General features: G+C 37.3%; 1 protein-coding gene across 2 annotated transcripts in view; it reads left to right on the top strand.

The window, feature by feature from the left end:
- LOC140343998 (leucine-rich repeat and fibronectin type III domain-containing protein 1-like protein) overlaps positions 1–15,470 on the top strand; it is a 344,795-nt gene that overhangs the window by 200,266 nt on the left and 129,059 nt on the right. For both annotated transcript variants that reach the window (XM_072430902.1, XM_072430901.1), the window contains one exon: positions 6,456–6,510. The gene's annotated coding sequence lies outside the window, so the exon portion shown is untranslated. The remainder of the gene's footprint in view (positions 1–6,455; positions 6,511–15,470) is intronic.

The raw sequence follows: 15,470 nt of genomic DNA, 5'->3' as shown, positions 1-15,470 counted from the left end.
AGCATTTTATAGATAAACATGGTTTGAAGACCATATACATACACATGTATATTTTATATATATATATATATATATATATACAGGCTAATTTTCTCTGAGATTGAAATTCATGATTAGGTGATAGAAATAGAAGGACCATTCACATACATACATCCAATCAAACATCAATTAGGCTAATTAATCTTAATTACCCTTGTCCATTTGGTGTTATCATCTTTAATAGGACTAATAGGATTTCATTTGGAGACATATGCGTTGATTACTGCCCTCTTCTTGCCTAACTGTTGAAACATCTTACTGGTCATGAGATGCTGGGACTGATGTAAGCAATTTGTAAGTTCATATTCATTGTTTACATATGTATATACTGCTTGTATATATGGCTTTGTATGTACGTGCCCTTGTACAAAATAATTGTTGTATAATGTATTGACATTGTAGATCTCCTAAAAATTGTCCTGAAGAAGCAGATTCCTATATTCCACGAAGCGCGTCGACAACCTATAACCCATTGATTTGGTGTTTGTACAGGAGATACTGTTTTTATGATATGTTTTTATGTTCAAAGATGGTTTTTATATTTTTGATATTGAAAAAAGGTCCTTTAGGCTATATTCCATCTGGATTTAGTTTGACCTAAAAAGTCTCAAAACCTAATTTCCTTTTTCTTTCCAATGCTTCTATGAATTGGGGATGTGGCCTATTGATAATTTGAGTGGAGGATTTCTCACATTACAAAAAGTTCACCCCTTTACCCGAGATCATCAACAGCAAGAACCTAACTCTTCATGGGGCCATTGGGTGTACTCTCCTGTGCTATGTAACTTCCTTTTCTACCATGATGTGTATAGGCATTTCTTCTGCATTACTAACTGGTGTTCTCAAATAACTAACAAAATTAAGTCTGCAGTATTGGGAGCTATTGCTATGTCTGATAAAAAAAAGTGAATTACTGAGTAGTGACGGTCAATAAGATGCAGAAAGTGTGATTTTTATGCAAATGTCATGCAAATTGCAGAGGCTTAAAACTGAGCCAATCAAACTTTGCAAGCATAGCGTTTGATTGGCTAAGTATCAAGTTATTGCAATTTGCATGAAATTTGCATAAAAGCTGAATTTTCTGCATCTCAAGGACCATCTCTAGTACTGAGTATGCAGGCCGTGTCTGATGTATGCTTCTTAAGGTTTCATTTTAAAGTGTTTCTTTAGCTAAAGTTTCATCTTGTTTTGGATAAGGTATAAAGAATAGTTTAAGTAATAGTTAAAGCCCATATATATATAAATATATATATATATATCTATATATACTATATAGAAAAATACCCATTGCCTTCAAAAGCAGGTTAGATAAAATAGCTGGAATTGAAAAATTGATAGCAATTCCACTTTTAGAGTTGTTGCCAGAACAGTTGTTGCCCTTCAAAGATTCCCCTTTACCTGTTGTTATGGGGTTACTCTAACATGTTGGATTTACACACGCTCTGTTTTGTCAGGTATATTAAAGTAGTCACAAGTATAAATGGAGGGATGGATCTCTTCAGTGGGAACTCGGACAACAAAGAAACCTAAATTATGGTCCAACCTTTTCCCCATTTTATGCAAAACTAAAAAAATACAAATTTTGCCTACAGATGCCCTTTTCCATCTTCTTTTGCTGCCTTTTCTTCTACATCTAGTCTGAAGACACAATATGAAGTAAGGGAGGAAATCTCTCCAAAGTAAGTGTTAGATAGCAGTTACAGGCCCATTTGAACTTATCCACCTTGATGTGCTACGATATTGCGTGCTTGTCAACTCATGTTATATAACTTGTTAGCCTGTTTAATTGAGAGGCTTCAAAGGCTATGTAACCAAAAAAAAAATTGGCATGTACTATTAAAATGCAATTTAACTCTTCACACATGCATCAGTGCGTCATTATGCTGCAAAACACTTATGCTGTGTTGCATTAGTACTTTTGGGGGTCACAGTATTTTCCCTAGAAATGTTTGGTAAGCCGGGTGGCAGATTCTGTATTGTAACCCAGCTATTCAGTAACCACCCAAAAATATTTGGGTGGCCAGTGAAAAGTGCCGGGTGGTGCGCTCGACTAAAGGGGCCTGGGGAGAACACTACACTTAGTTATTGAACACTTAGTTATCTCAACACAAGGCAACAGTTGAATGAATTGTCTCTGACAACGATCAGCCAAAAAGAGTCCCCAATAGGTACACGGATAGCAGTAAGAACCTGAAAGAGGTACTAATTCTTCTCCACACTATATTCCCTTGCACCTTGAAGCTGAACAGAAGATTGGTATATTGTTGGTATACTTAACACATTTTCTTGTCCTCCTTCCATTTGCACATGGAATTCGTTATGAAAGTCTCCCTCGTTAAAGGATTTTGTGTTCCTCGCGGTGCAGTACAATCGCCAGATGCCGGCAGAACCTGTTAGCTGTGCCTGTGCAATTCTTATCTTTTTAATACAGTATAATTGGGGTGGAGAAGTACAGTTGATTTTTAATGCAGTTTAATGAAAGGAAATGTGCAGATTTTCTCTCGCCCTATAATTTGTCTCTGTTAGCAGCGTTCCTTTTTTATCCTGCCGTTCTGTGTGACCCAGGCCAGTTAAGCTGTGATCCTATTAAAAATGTGTTTAGTTTGTGTGTGATCTGATAAGACCTTTTTTTTCTGTGGGTCTGCAGTTACATGGGTACCCAGAGATTACAAAAAGCTTTCTGAAACAAAAAGAAGGCCATTCAGGTTCATAAAATACTGCATTGCGCTTTTATTTTTAAATAAACACAGAAAACAACCATTAGGTATGTGATGAGGCAGGCCAAGAACAGTTCAACAGCTCTCCAAAACCAATATTATGAAATGTGAATGGCTTAATATTTATACTGGTTTGAAAAAAATTCATGTATCCTGCTGTGTTGGTAGTGTATGCAGGTTCTACACTCACTGGCCACTTTATTGGGTACACCTGTGCCTTGGGTACAACTGCTTGTTAATACAAATATCTAATCAGCCAATCACATGGCAGCAACATTTATTTATGTATACATTGCTAAGATGACCTACAGACGTTCACATTGACAATCAGAATGGGGAAGAAGGGCAATTTAAGTGACTTTGTCGGTGCCAGGTGGACTGGGAGTATTTTAGAAACTGCTGACCTGGTAAGGTTTTCATGTACAACATTTTTTTAGGGTTTTATTTAAAAAAAAGTCAAGAGAGCAGTAGTTCTTTTGGAAAAAATACATTGATAATGCCAAAGAAGTATGGCCAACTGGTTTAAGCTGATAGGAAGACAACAGTAACTCAAATAATCCCTCGAACAAGGTATGCAGGAGAGCATTGCTGAATTCACAATATGTCAACCCTTGAAGCAGATAGGGTACAGTTTTAGGAGACCACATTTCTTAGACACCTGAAGCTACTATTTGTATAAGATTACCAGATTAGAAAAACATTGACTGGTATGGTTAATCATTATTTCTGCAGTGACATTCAGATAGTGGAGTTGAAAATGGGGGTAAACAAGAAAACATAGGTCCACCCTGCCACATATCAATGGTTCATGCTGGTGTAATAGTGTGGAGGAAACTTTTTGGCACACTTTTGGTCCATGAGTACCAAATAGGCATTGTTTGAAAGCCACTGCCTACTTTAGTATTGTTGTTGACCATGCCCATCCCTGTATGACTACAGTGTACCCATCTTCTGATGGTTACCTCCAGCAAAATAAAGTGCCACGGCACAATGCTCACATAACCTTAAACTTGAACATAACATTGGGTTTACTAAATTCATATGACCTCCACGGTCACCAGATCAAATAGAGAACTTCCCCTTCTCTCCCCATCAATGATTGTAATATAGTACAACACTGAGCCCAGTGACTTACGTTTTACAAGTTAGCCCTTCTTACAGTATCCTTAAAAATAACTAGACCCCCCTCCAGGTATTTCTCTTAACTTGATCAATATAAAACAGCACGTCCAAAGGGACTATCCCAATTACCTCCCAGGATCCCTCCAATATATTATTCCAATAGTTTCAAGCCTGGCAAAGATTTGAGGAGGGAAAACTCTTTGACTTCCTGAAATGCATCAGATTTTTATTTTTTAAAAGTCCAAATAAAATATAATCTTGGCTTTATACATTCTGCTTTTTTGGAGCCTTTTCCCTTGCACATCCAGACCCTTCTCAAGCAAAGGGCCAACTTTTGGCCACCACTCCAAGAACTGCCTGGGTGAAATCATTTCCCTACACTACTTCAACCTGATGGAGAACCAGATGGAGATTCAGCACCCATATCATTCTTCTACTTGCTGATTCTGCCTTACTATTTTTCAACTCCAGATTTGTACTTCTGTTAGTGTCCCTGATTGTAGATTTTACTTCACTTACTATCTGGTTTCCCCCAGATCTTTACCCACTTTTGAAAACTTTAAAAAAAAAGTTTTATCATTGAAATGTTGCAGTACCAGCTTGCTGTCATTTTCATGAACAGAGACAAGATGACCAGCATAATATATATATATATAATTATATGCAGCATATTATTATTTTCCTTGGATTTTTGCGTAGCTACTTCACTATATTGGGGTTGTACCTTTGCAGTGAATATTGTTGATAAATCCTTATATTGTGTATGAAGTGTAAATCTTTGCTATGCAGAAACTACAGAGTGTGTTATGCAGGGCAACCAAAATAATGTGCCAATTATCTGAACTCTTCATGTTAATGAAGTGAGATTGGAGTGGTTCAAAAGCCAAACACTGATTTTAGTTTAGCCACTTAAAGCTGCCCCCACTGAAGATCGGGCATATTCACTGCAGCTGCATGTGAGGTCAAGGCACTGATTGGCTGCCCTTGAGCTTATAGGGTCATTCATATTGTAACACCATTCACATCCTGGAACTTTATTGCAAATCTTTTCAATAATATTACTGAATAGGACATTCAATCATTATATCAGTCCTCCTATGGCAGCAGAGATGTCACCCGGGGGGAAAGGTGTTTAGGTCTTTTTAAGAAAAGGCATGCTCTGCTTTGGCAAGATTGATGAAAGGGCAAAATAGAAAGTTCTGCATTGAGAATGTAAGTTGTCAAAAATCAGTTTCAGGATGCAAGAGAAGTAGTACTGTGCATCCAAAAAAAGAATAGATACTGAAATTTACAACACAAGAGAGGTGATACTGGGCAGCCTTTATACACACAGAATAATATCAGATATATAATTTACCCTCCATGCAGAAGAAAAGAAGCTTCATTGTGGCATGTTTAGATATCCAGGGCATATATTAGAAGTAATACTATGCAATGCATTTATAAAAATTGTCAAAGTTTTGGAAGCAAAACCCAAAATGGCAAAACGTACATTTGCTGTGTTCTACATATACAAAGGTTCAGGGATGTGTTTTAAAATACAAGTCATCTTGCAACTGTGCAATGAAGAACATTTGGTAATCTGTGATCTCTTTTTCTGGTAAATCATAGAAGTTTTTATGCCAGGTCACAGGGTTAGTTGGGCAAAAACACTGTGTGACACTGAATTGTAGGGTGAGTTGACCTGGCTTTGACAACATCCAATGAATGTCAAATATCTATTTTTCATAGTTGTGGGGTTTATTTGATTATTTTTTATTATTATAATTGTCTGTTTGTGTGTGTCATGCTTTGGTGTTCCCATTGTGTCACAGCTAATGTAAAAAAGAATATATATATATATATATATATATATATATATATATATTATAAAATAATGAGATCCATAGCAGCCCTGTACAGAATACAATATAGACAGTAGTGGGTAACTATAAATTATACCCAACAGTTAAGTCTATAGGACACTTACCAATGCTGTAATGCAGGTATGTGCTCAGATAGAACCAATACAGCAAAGACAGAATTAGGTTTGGTGGGGCCCGTTTGTATGAGTTTCTAATAAAGAGGGTAAAATAAATACAGATTCAGATATATTAGAATTATGGCGATGATAATATAGTGTTGCTGGTTTTGTATGCTTGAATTGCTCTTTACGACTGATTCTTCTAGTAAAGAAGGAAATTATAATGCTGTGCTGGATTATTTTATGATTTATAAATCAGCCATTGTTTGGTTACACTTGCATTTTATCTAAGAATTGAAAACTAGCCTACTTTTGAATACAGATTTGGTGCCATGACAGTTTTAGAATTGAGAGAGAGCGCTCTAAAGCCTAATTCTAATGTGTCACATGTGCATGTTTTAGCATAGAGCTCCTACCATTCTCAAGTATCTTCATAAATTCCTTGTCGTAGACAGAAAATTCTTTATTGACTATTCTCTGCAAATACATGAAATCATGTATTTACCGCTATGTGTACAGACTGCGGTTATTCTCCATACTTGACCCTTTAATAGTTCAATATTTATGATCAATATTCTATTTTTAGACTAATACAGTCTTCTTGCTTCCACTAGGCACCAGTGCAGAGCCGTTCGGCGGGATCCGTGTTCAGAGAACTGCGTTATACAGGTGAGCTATTTGCGTTTAAAGGGTAAACAGGCTTCTGCTTTCAAGAAACACGAAGATCTATCTTGGTGTGTTTATTTCGTCCTTAGCGTAGTGAGGACAATAATGGGTTAGTCCACTTCAGACTGCAGTGTATTAATGACATGTTAATTCTTCAGTCATGGCATCAGAGTGTAATAATAATGTGATTGTCAGTCCATCCTAGGATCAGGGCGTACTAATGACAATTACACGATGATAGGGTCAGATCCTACGTAGAACAGAGTGAACTAACGACAGCTAAACACTCATTGGTCAGTTCAGACTTGGAATAGGGTATACTAAGTAATGAATATAATGTTATAATGGGTCCATCCTTCCTAAGACCAGAGAGCACATATGCCAGTAATTTGATAATGGGTCAGTCCATCCTAGGATCAGTGCGAACTAATGGCAATATGGTAATGGTCTACCCTTCTGTAATGCTTCAGTCAGACCTTTTAATAACACAATAATAGGTCAGTCTTTCCTAGGACTACAATATACTAATGACAATGACATAATAATGGGCCAGTCCTTCCTAGGATTACAGTATACCAATGACAGTGAAATTTTAATGGGTCAGTCCCAACCATAAAACGAACCAATTTATTGGACAAGTTTTCTTTCCACCATCTCCAGGTTATTCTCCTTTTACATATAAATAGTTTGATTACAACACACGTTGTGTATTTTGCATTTGGCTTGGTTTTCTGTTTTTTTGTTTTTTGTTACTGGGTTGTTAAATGTTGCCCATCAGGGTTAGATGGAATAGCAGAGAAAAGTCACCAATACACTTATTTTCCATTATTCTACACTTGGGGATTTTATTCATTGGAATTGCTGGCACAGTAGACATAAGCGGCTAGTAGACTACAGGGTTGGGTCAAGGACAGCAAATCTGTGACCTTCAGAGCTTTATAGTGCTTTACTGTAAAAAGAAGAAAAAAGACTTGTTGAATCCACTGTGTCCAGTGGAAAACATCTTCATTACTTCCTATCTCTTGTACTTCCTTTCACAGAAACAAGAAGTGAATGGAAACCCCACAGGGGGAACACAAATTACAAACTGGAAACCACTTTTTAGTTATCCCTCACGCTATGCAAAACAAAATAAAGGTTTGCCTGGAGTTGGGCTTTGTCTCCAAAAATATTATCCAAGTCCAGATAATAAACTGACCTTTGCCTATTAATTAGAAAATAAACCAAATAAACCAAAGCTGGGGCAACTGATTTTGCAGTGTAAAGTATGCAGGTTGTTATTATATTCATAAAGATCAGCATGGTTGGCTCAGTGGCTAGCACTCTTGCCCTTGCAACACTAGGGTCCCATGTTTGAATCTCAGCTAAGACACTAATTGCACAGAGTTTGTATGTTCCCCCTGTGTTTGTGTGGGTTTCCTTTAGGTCCTCCCATTTTCTAAAAACATGCAGTTAGGTTAAATGGCTTTCTCTCAAAATTGGTAGACTGTGTTAATGATATATGACTAATATGAATATGGTAAGAACATTAGATTTTGAGCCTCTTTGAGTGACAATTAGTGACATGACTATGGATCTTGTATAAGTGCTGTGTAATATGTGGGCGCTATATAAATACTAGTTAATAATAATTCAAAGAACCAACAACTACACCCTTCCATATGATGTACACCTATTAACCTTAAAATATCAGTCTAACTCAAAATGATACATTAGATCAGGTGGAAAACTGTTGAGCAGAGCCTCTTGTTTGTTTCCATATGTGTTGGGAACTCTGGCAGTGGGATCTTCACATTGCTTTGGGTACCATTCCATCCCACTAGTTTGTTCCTGCTACAGCACGGGTTTTTATTCTGTTCCCTGGACAGTCTCCTTAACATACAAGTGCAGCTTGACCAAGGTAAATCTGCAGATCAGGGTAATATTACTGATCTGACCATCAGAGCCCCTGAGAGCCCCTAAATTGACTTTAGTTTTCCAGCACCTTCCAGAAATTGCCGTGTCAGATTTGGTTGAACGTGGCATTTCATAACTGGAATAGCTCTCATAACTGGAATAGCTCTCTTTTCAAGGAGTTTCATACCTCCTTGAAAAGATGAATCATACTGCAGAGCAAGCTACATTTTTGGGAGATATTTTGTGTAGCGGATACTTATCTTGCTTAGTATATTTAAATTTGGGAAAAGGTCACATTTAGCATTTTCTGCTGAGTGTTTTCTCCAACGTTGTATCCTGGGATCTCATCCACTGCAGATGTTTCCGGCAGATTTTCTGTTCTTTTGTGTGTTAATTTTAATGTATTACTGCGTCTGGATTTTTGTTTTAACAACCTTGGTTTATTGAGACACCAGTGAAGTCAGTTTGTTGTCAGCAGCACTTCCCTCACCATTTGCATGCTACTTATTTAAATGTCTTGTCACCTTCTGTATTGTTGGTAAAGATGACCTACAATGAATGTCTATACTTCCACCCATTATGATTAAACCTAGCTGGTATTTTACCAACTTAGTTGATGATAAAAGGCAATGCTACTACTAGGAAAGTATCAAAGGGTGGATATTTTTTCTAGAAAATGTGGCAACCTTTATTATGGTGCATTTTTATGCAAGATCAGGGGGGCCCTTATTATGAGCCAGTAAGCATGGCATGGGAAGTTGAGTTATCGTCTTTTGCTGAGCTCTCCCCTACACCCAATTGATATAAAGGTATGTGCCTTTAGCTATATTGACCATGAGGGGCCATTTCAATTATAGGCACTCACATTCGTTAGACTACAGAACCTTCGGTTAACCCCCCAGACACACACACACACACACCGCTGTTCTGCTGCTGAGGATTTCTTGTACCTCAAAAGAAAAACGTGGACATCTGAATAACCAAGATGATTTTTACAAATCAAGAGAACAAAGACTTGGATTTATGGGAGTCATAAATTTATCAATATGAGAGTCTGTATCATTAGGTTTTGTAATTACCATTCAAATCTACATGAAAACCTTGATAAAACCAATTGAATGCAGGTCAGGAGGTTGTCAACTGCAGGTCAGATACACCTAAAAATGAATTCTGAAGGATATCAGAAGCATTTCAAACTGATGTCATTGGCAAGAACCCAAGGAGAATTATGGAGGATGTCCTTGCTTAGTCACTTGGCTGTCATGCTTCAGCAAATGGCATGAAGATAAGGAATTCAGACACTTTTTTTATATATACATGTGCCAGGCCTATAATTCAAAAAAGATGGACACAAGGTATAGCTAGCCAACAAGCATTTTTAGAGGATCAGAAGGCCAAGAACTTTTCTTTTGATACCAGTTAGATAGAATGACATCCTTACTAAAGATTAATATTAGAAATAGTGGAGCTTGGGTTTTTGTTACCTTTCACTTTCTGTCCTATAAGAACATAAGTCAAAGTGGCAACAGATCCAGTTCTGTAACCCTAAACCAGGTTTGACTGGGCTGCTTGGGCTAAACCCTAGTGTTATGAAAAACATAGTAATTTATTATAGATTTTCTATATTAGTGTCAGGGATAAAACATAATAAGGTAAATATATAGAGTATTTTACATACTTTTCTCCTACTTCTATTTTCATCCAACAATTGTAAAAATGTTTTGTTTTGACCATTTTTCAGAAACAATCTTTTATCCAATAATGGATCATGAATGTAGAAGACAGCTATTTAGATCTTGGTTTAATCTTCCCACACATGTAATACCATTTTACATTTTTCATGAAAAAGACCAAATTGCAAAGTTGTTTTTTTTTTTTTTATTTCAATAAAAAAAATTCTGATCTTACTCATGTCACTTACATTATAGTGATTACAAGTCTCCAATGAATATGACTGCATTGTGAGAAAAGTAGTTCGGTTGCATTAGGAGAAAGTATTTGATTGAAAAGTAGTGCCAATGCTTTAGCGTTCAGTGACTTTTCTTGTTTTAATTCCCTAGTGCAAGCCCTCAAAAGCCACTTCTTCAGACTCACCTAACTTCCACTGATAGTGAAACTGAACTATCAAAATCGAAAACGGTGACCAGCTGGGTCCTTTAATTCAGGAAGGGACAGGGGATGTCCCTTCTGCAATAAAAAAAAGCTTACTTGTCTGATCACATTTTTTTTTTAATTTTAACTCACCTGCCCATGCTTTGTTGCGGGTGCCAATATCTTCTTACACTTCTCTTCCAGAACAAAGAACATTGGCCATGTTGACTGGGCAGACCAGAATGACAAAATTCCCCCACTTACCTGCCAGAGTTTATTCAGCTTCAGGGAATGCTGGGATACCTGGCACAGGTGCAGCTCCGTTAACTATAAAAAGAAGATTGTAAACAGGAAGTTTGGTATGTTTTTTTTGCAGAAGCAGCCTCATTTGTCCCTTCTGCAAAAGGATTCCTGCCTGTCTACAATATTTGTATGTGGAACGATAATTCCACTTTAACCATTACTAATTTGCCACAGTTTCATTTTCCCCACTTTTTCTATACTTTGCTTCTTCACCTATGCAGGTTTGTTATCCACAGCTGCTATTTTCTGAACAGCACTAGAAAATCGGTTGATGCTTTATAAATTAAAGATAATACCAATCATAATAAAATAGTGCAAATTAACTAATGGAATATATAAGCCAACTGCATAGTGTGATAATGAGGCCAACTTTTCTAATCTCCTCATTGGCAGGTTATACAGAGTTAAGTGGAGACCTGGTGGATAACGATGGTCTGTTTATGGGTGGAATAGTGAAGATGTCTATAGTGACACTTCTTAGACATTTAGCAGCTAGGAATCATGATGGTGACCTACTTCACAGCCATGAAGAAAATGTGGAGGCTTATAATGACCCACTTCACATACATGAGGGTGATAATGACCCAGTTCACATAGGAGGAGATGGTGCTGATCTATAATGACTCACTTCATAGGTGGTGATAACAAAAGACCATTAGTATTTCAAGTGGGATCTATGAGTTGATGGCAGATTTTTATGGAGACCTGAAGAATGCTTAAAGAGGGATAAGATAGAGTTTTGGAAATTTTGACTTTTTTTTTTTTGTAGTGAAAATGGTTGATTTTCCTGTTGTTGCTTCAAAGACGAATGCAGCCAGTTAAGTGCACAGATGAAGATATATTCAAATATTTGCTCCTGGTCAGTCACACCAGAAGTGAAGGAATGATTAGGATGGCAGTCCAGGAGTTGACACTTTGAAATACAAATTGGCAGTGGCATGACCTGTATTTCTGACCTGGCAGGTTATTCGTAAAGCTAATATCAAAGAACACTTCTAAGTACACATATGAAATATATATATAGGGACTGATTTGCTTGATCTGTCTATTCAGTTCCATTATACAGCTATGAGGATGATGCCTTGTTCTATATTACAGTTAAAGAATAAAAAGTATAGCAGATTAAAAGTGGCCAATATCAAGTCTGATCCAGTTTCTTACATATAGGTTTGATATTCAGACACCCCACTTATTATTTTCCATAAAACAAAATTTTAGAAATATATTTCAAAAACTCACTACAGAAGTAGAGGAAGAGTGTGATATCTTCATGCAAGTCAGACTTCAATTTCATTTCACAGTTTGGTCATTCTAACAAAGTAAAAACACTTGCAGGCAGAGCCCAGGGGTGACCCCATAAATATGTTGCTGATCAGTCCATGGGCAGCCATCAGAATTTCAGTGTCCATTTTTATAGCCATTATAATTTGGGAACGAATGGTGAAATCCTTGCACAAATAGGATGTTTGCAATTGTAAGAGTGAGGCTACATACACAAAGCTAGATAATAGTTGACCTACACAAACAATTGTGATCTAACGTATGTACATTGGTCCTACGGTGTTGTTTAGTAATCTGTCCTGGCAAATCAAAAAAGGAACCGACAAGGACCGGCTGCTGTACTTTTCATATCAAGGTGCTCCTCTCTCGTCCTTCCCCCTCCCCTCTCCATAGAACAGACAGAGCAAAGATAAGGCATGTGCATAGTCTAAAGCAGAGGTGGCAAACTCCTTTTTTGGCCCTCAAAGGAATTCTAAATATGAACTGCAGCTGGCCCGCCACTGCATTAAAATAGCGCCGCTACTACAATTCCTGGCATTAATCACGTCTATCAACCAGCGGGCTCTCTGCCTATACGTGGCCCCTCATTAGACTGTTTTATAGACGCAAATAATGCTGGGAATTTTAGTAGCAGCGCTATTTCAATGAAGACGGAGTTTCAGCGGCAGGCAACTCATAAGATTTAGCTCCGCATGGACCGCGTCTGGCATTTCCAGCACTCCCCCTCAGCTGTACTTTTCCTTGCAACTCCAAGGCATGGACTTGAATGGTTGGATTTTCATGGAAGAATATTGTTGTTGTTATCGTTAGCCTGCGCAAAAAGGTTACCATTGAAATTTAACTTGGAAGGCTACAAATAGAGAAAGTTTTTTTCTTAAATAAAATTTAAAAAAACTTTTTTTATGCCTCTTTCTCTAATATAAGCTTGTTCCAGATTGAATGTGAAGCAAAACCTCTGTTTCCATATGAAAAGGGTTTATATCCAATGAAAAGGAAAAATATCCTCAATTTTTACAATAAATTTCAAGGTTGGCCCGCGACTTTGTCCAAGTTTTTCATTTTGTCCCTCTGTGTATTTGAGTTTGACACCCCTGATCTAAAGTATGACCTATATATGGGACATACACGAGATCCAGAGACCACACAATTCTACTTGATTTGATGTGTAAGTAGTTGTCAACAGATAATATATTGAAGGAGATTCTGCAAATCTGTGCACAAACCTGGGGAGGCCTAGTAGTCTGTTCAGGTATTAAAATTACTTGTAACACAGAAGACATCTGTCACAGTACTGTATAGCGTTTTTATTAATGGAATGCCATCAATGTGTTTGTGTGGTATAGTTGGGATCTCTGTAGGGTTATAATGGTTGACTGTGTCCTTGATGGGGAGATTCACCTTCATTTCCCTTCCCAATGACCCCACAAAAATGTTTGGGAATCCCCCTAATATTGGTTTTAACCCTTCCTCATTCTACCTGAGCCTCCACTGCCATATAAAAAAGTAACTTAATGGTCCTGTTTTTTTCTACCCATTGAAATAAAAGTAGGGTTAATATAGGTAGTATAGGCATAACACACTTATGTAGGGTTCAGCAGCTGGTCTAGTATAACTTGGCTGCAAACAGATTTCTTGCAGAAGTGGTCATATAAAGGCCATATAATGATCTTGCTGACTTTGCTTCTGGTATGCGTCAATTTACACCAAGTTATTGTTAATTCATGAAATAAATCAATTGCAAGCAAATGCAGTTATTGCTTCTATCATGCCTTTTATTTAGTAGGTGCCATACTGACTGCTTCTCTCACAGGTTATACAGCCTTTCAGTAAGACAGTGCAAAAGTAATAATGATGTGCCAAGGGCAGTAAATCATAGCAAAGAGAAGATGGAATCGATCCACCAAGTTCAGAATTCGACCCAAACAAGGCCAACACTACAAATAAAACTCAATTCACTGGTATAGAACACCATTAATTTTTTTATGTACTTTTTTTATACATATCCGTTCTTAAAAAAAAATTGTCAATGATACGAACTTTGTGTCTGGTGAGTAGAGGAATGTGTGAGCATTTTGTGTGCCTTGGTATGGAGAAGATTGAAACAAAGTGCTTTGATTAAAAAAAATGTTGAAAATAAACTCATAATCCCACATTGTGTTCATGGCAATAATTGGAGTTTTAATTTGTTTTGGATTAGGTCTTCTATTCTGTCAAATCTTTGCAACATTTAAAGTTAGGAGTGTCAGCTCCAATCTTGTTGCATCTAATAGTGATTTCTAGTGGTGGTAATTGGACCACGGGAGAGTCCCACCATCAGTTCCCTCACTGTTTTTTGATAATTGGTAAAACTGGTCAATAGGAACTAATATGATTGCAGAGAAAAACAATGATGATCTCATTAGCTGAATAAGTGCCTGGGTCACAAGAGGATCTCTATAGCTCAATAACATACTTTGTGTGATTTAAGGAGAAATATATGTTAAAGTAGAATTTGTACCCAAAAACATTTTTAGGCACCATAGGGCTTTATTTATACAACAGGGAATCCAATATTCCCTCGAACATTCCCTGGTGGGTATCAATTACTACAATTTTAACACATAAACCTGTAAGATTCCCACTAGAAAATGTCTGATTTCCATTTTTTTTGTAAAAATAAACCTGATCACAAATTGTGTTATATAGCTATCTATGCCATGCAGACTTTTATAAATGGAGAGAGTAACTACAGAAAATACTAACTTACCTTTAGGTATAATTACCGCTCCAAGGTTTTACTTTGTTATAAATGAATGTTACTAATGTAAATTTCCAGTCCTGTTTGTTCCTGATGTTTAAAGTGCACTTTCAGCTCCCTACCACACACATACATATACAGTTGTTTACATCTTTGTTCAGAATTATATGTGTGCTGGCTATGCCTTTGCAGTAGTTCCCCATAGAAAAGAATTATATATTGCTGTCCTTACTTATCTAATGTAGATTCCAAAATTCTTTATTCATTTTAGGCCTTGCATTTCCTTTAGGTCTCAAAGCCTGCAGCTCCTTTCCCCTAAATCTCACATGCTATGGTGCCTTGGGTATTATATTTATATATATATATATATGCAGTGCTTTTACCCTTGAGTCCCACATTCTGCAGTGCTTATACCCCTAGGTCTCACGTTCTGCAGCAGCCTCAGCCCCTAGGTCTCACATTCTGGGATGCTTTTACCCCTAGGCCTCACATTCTGGGGTGCCTTTACCCCTAGGCCTTACATTCTGGGGTGCCTTTACCCCTAGGTCTCACATTCTTGGGTGCCTTTACCCCTAGGCCTTACATTCTGGGGTGCCTTTACCCCTAGGCCTCACATTCTGGGGTGCCTTTCTTTCTACGTCTCACATTCTGTGGT

This window comes from Pyxicephalus adspersus, chromosome Z, assembly GCF_032062135.1.
Source record: "Pyxicephalus adspersus chromosome Z, UCB_Pads_2.0, whole genome shotgun sequence".
NCBI lineage: Eukaryota > Metazoa > Chordata > Amphibia > Anura > Pyxicephalidae > Pyxicephalus > Pyxicephalus adspersus.
The sequence above is the reverse complement of the archived record's forward strand: the minus strand, read 5'-3'. Positions and strand labels throughout refer to the sequence as shown.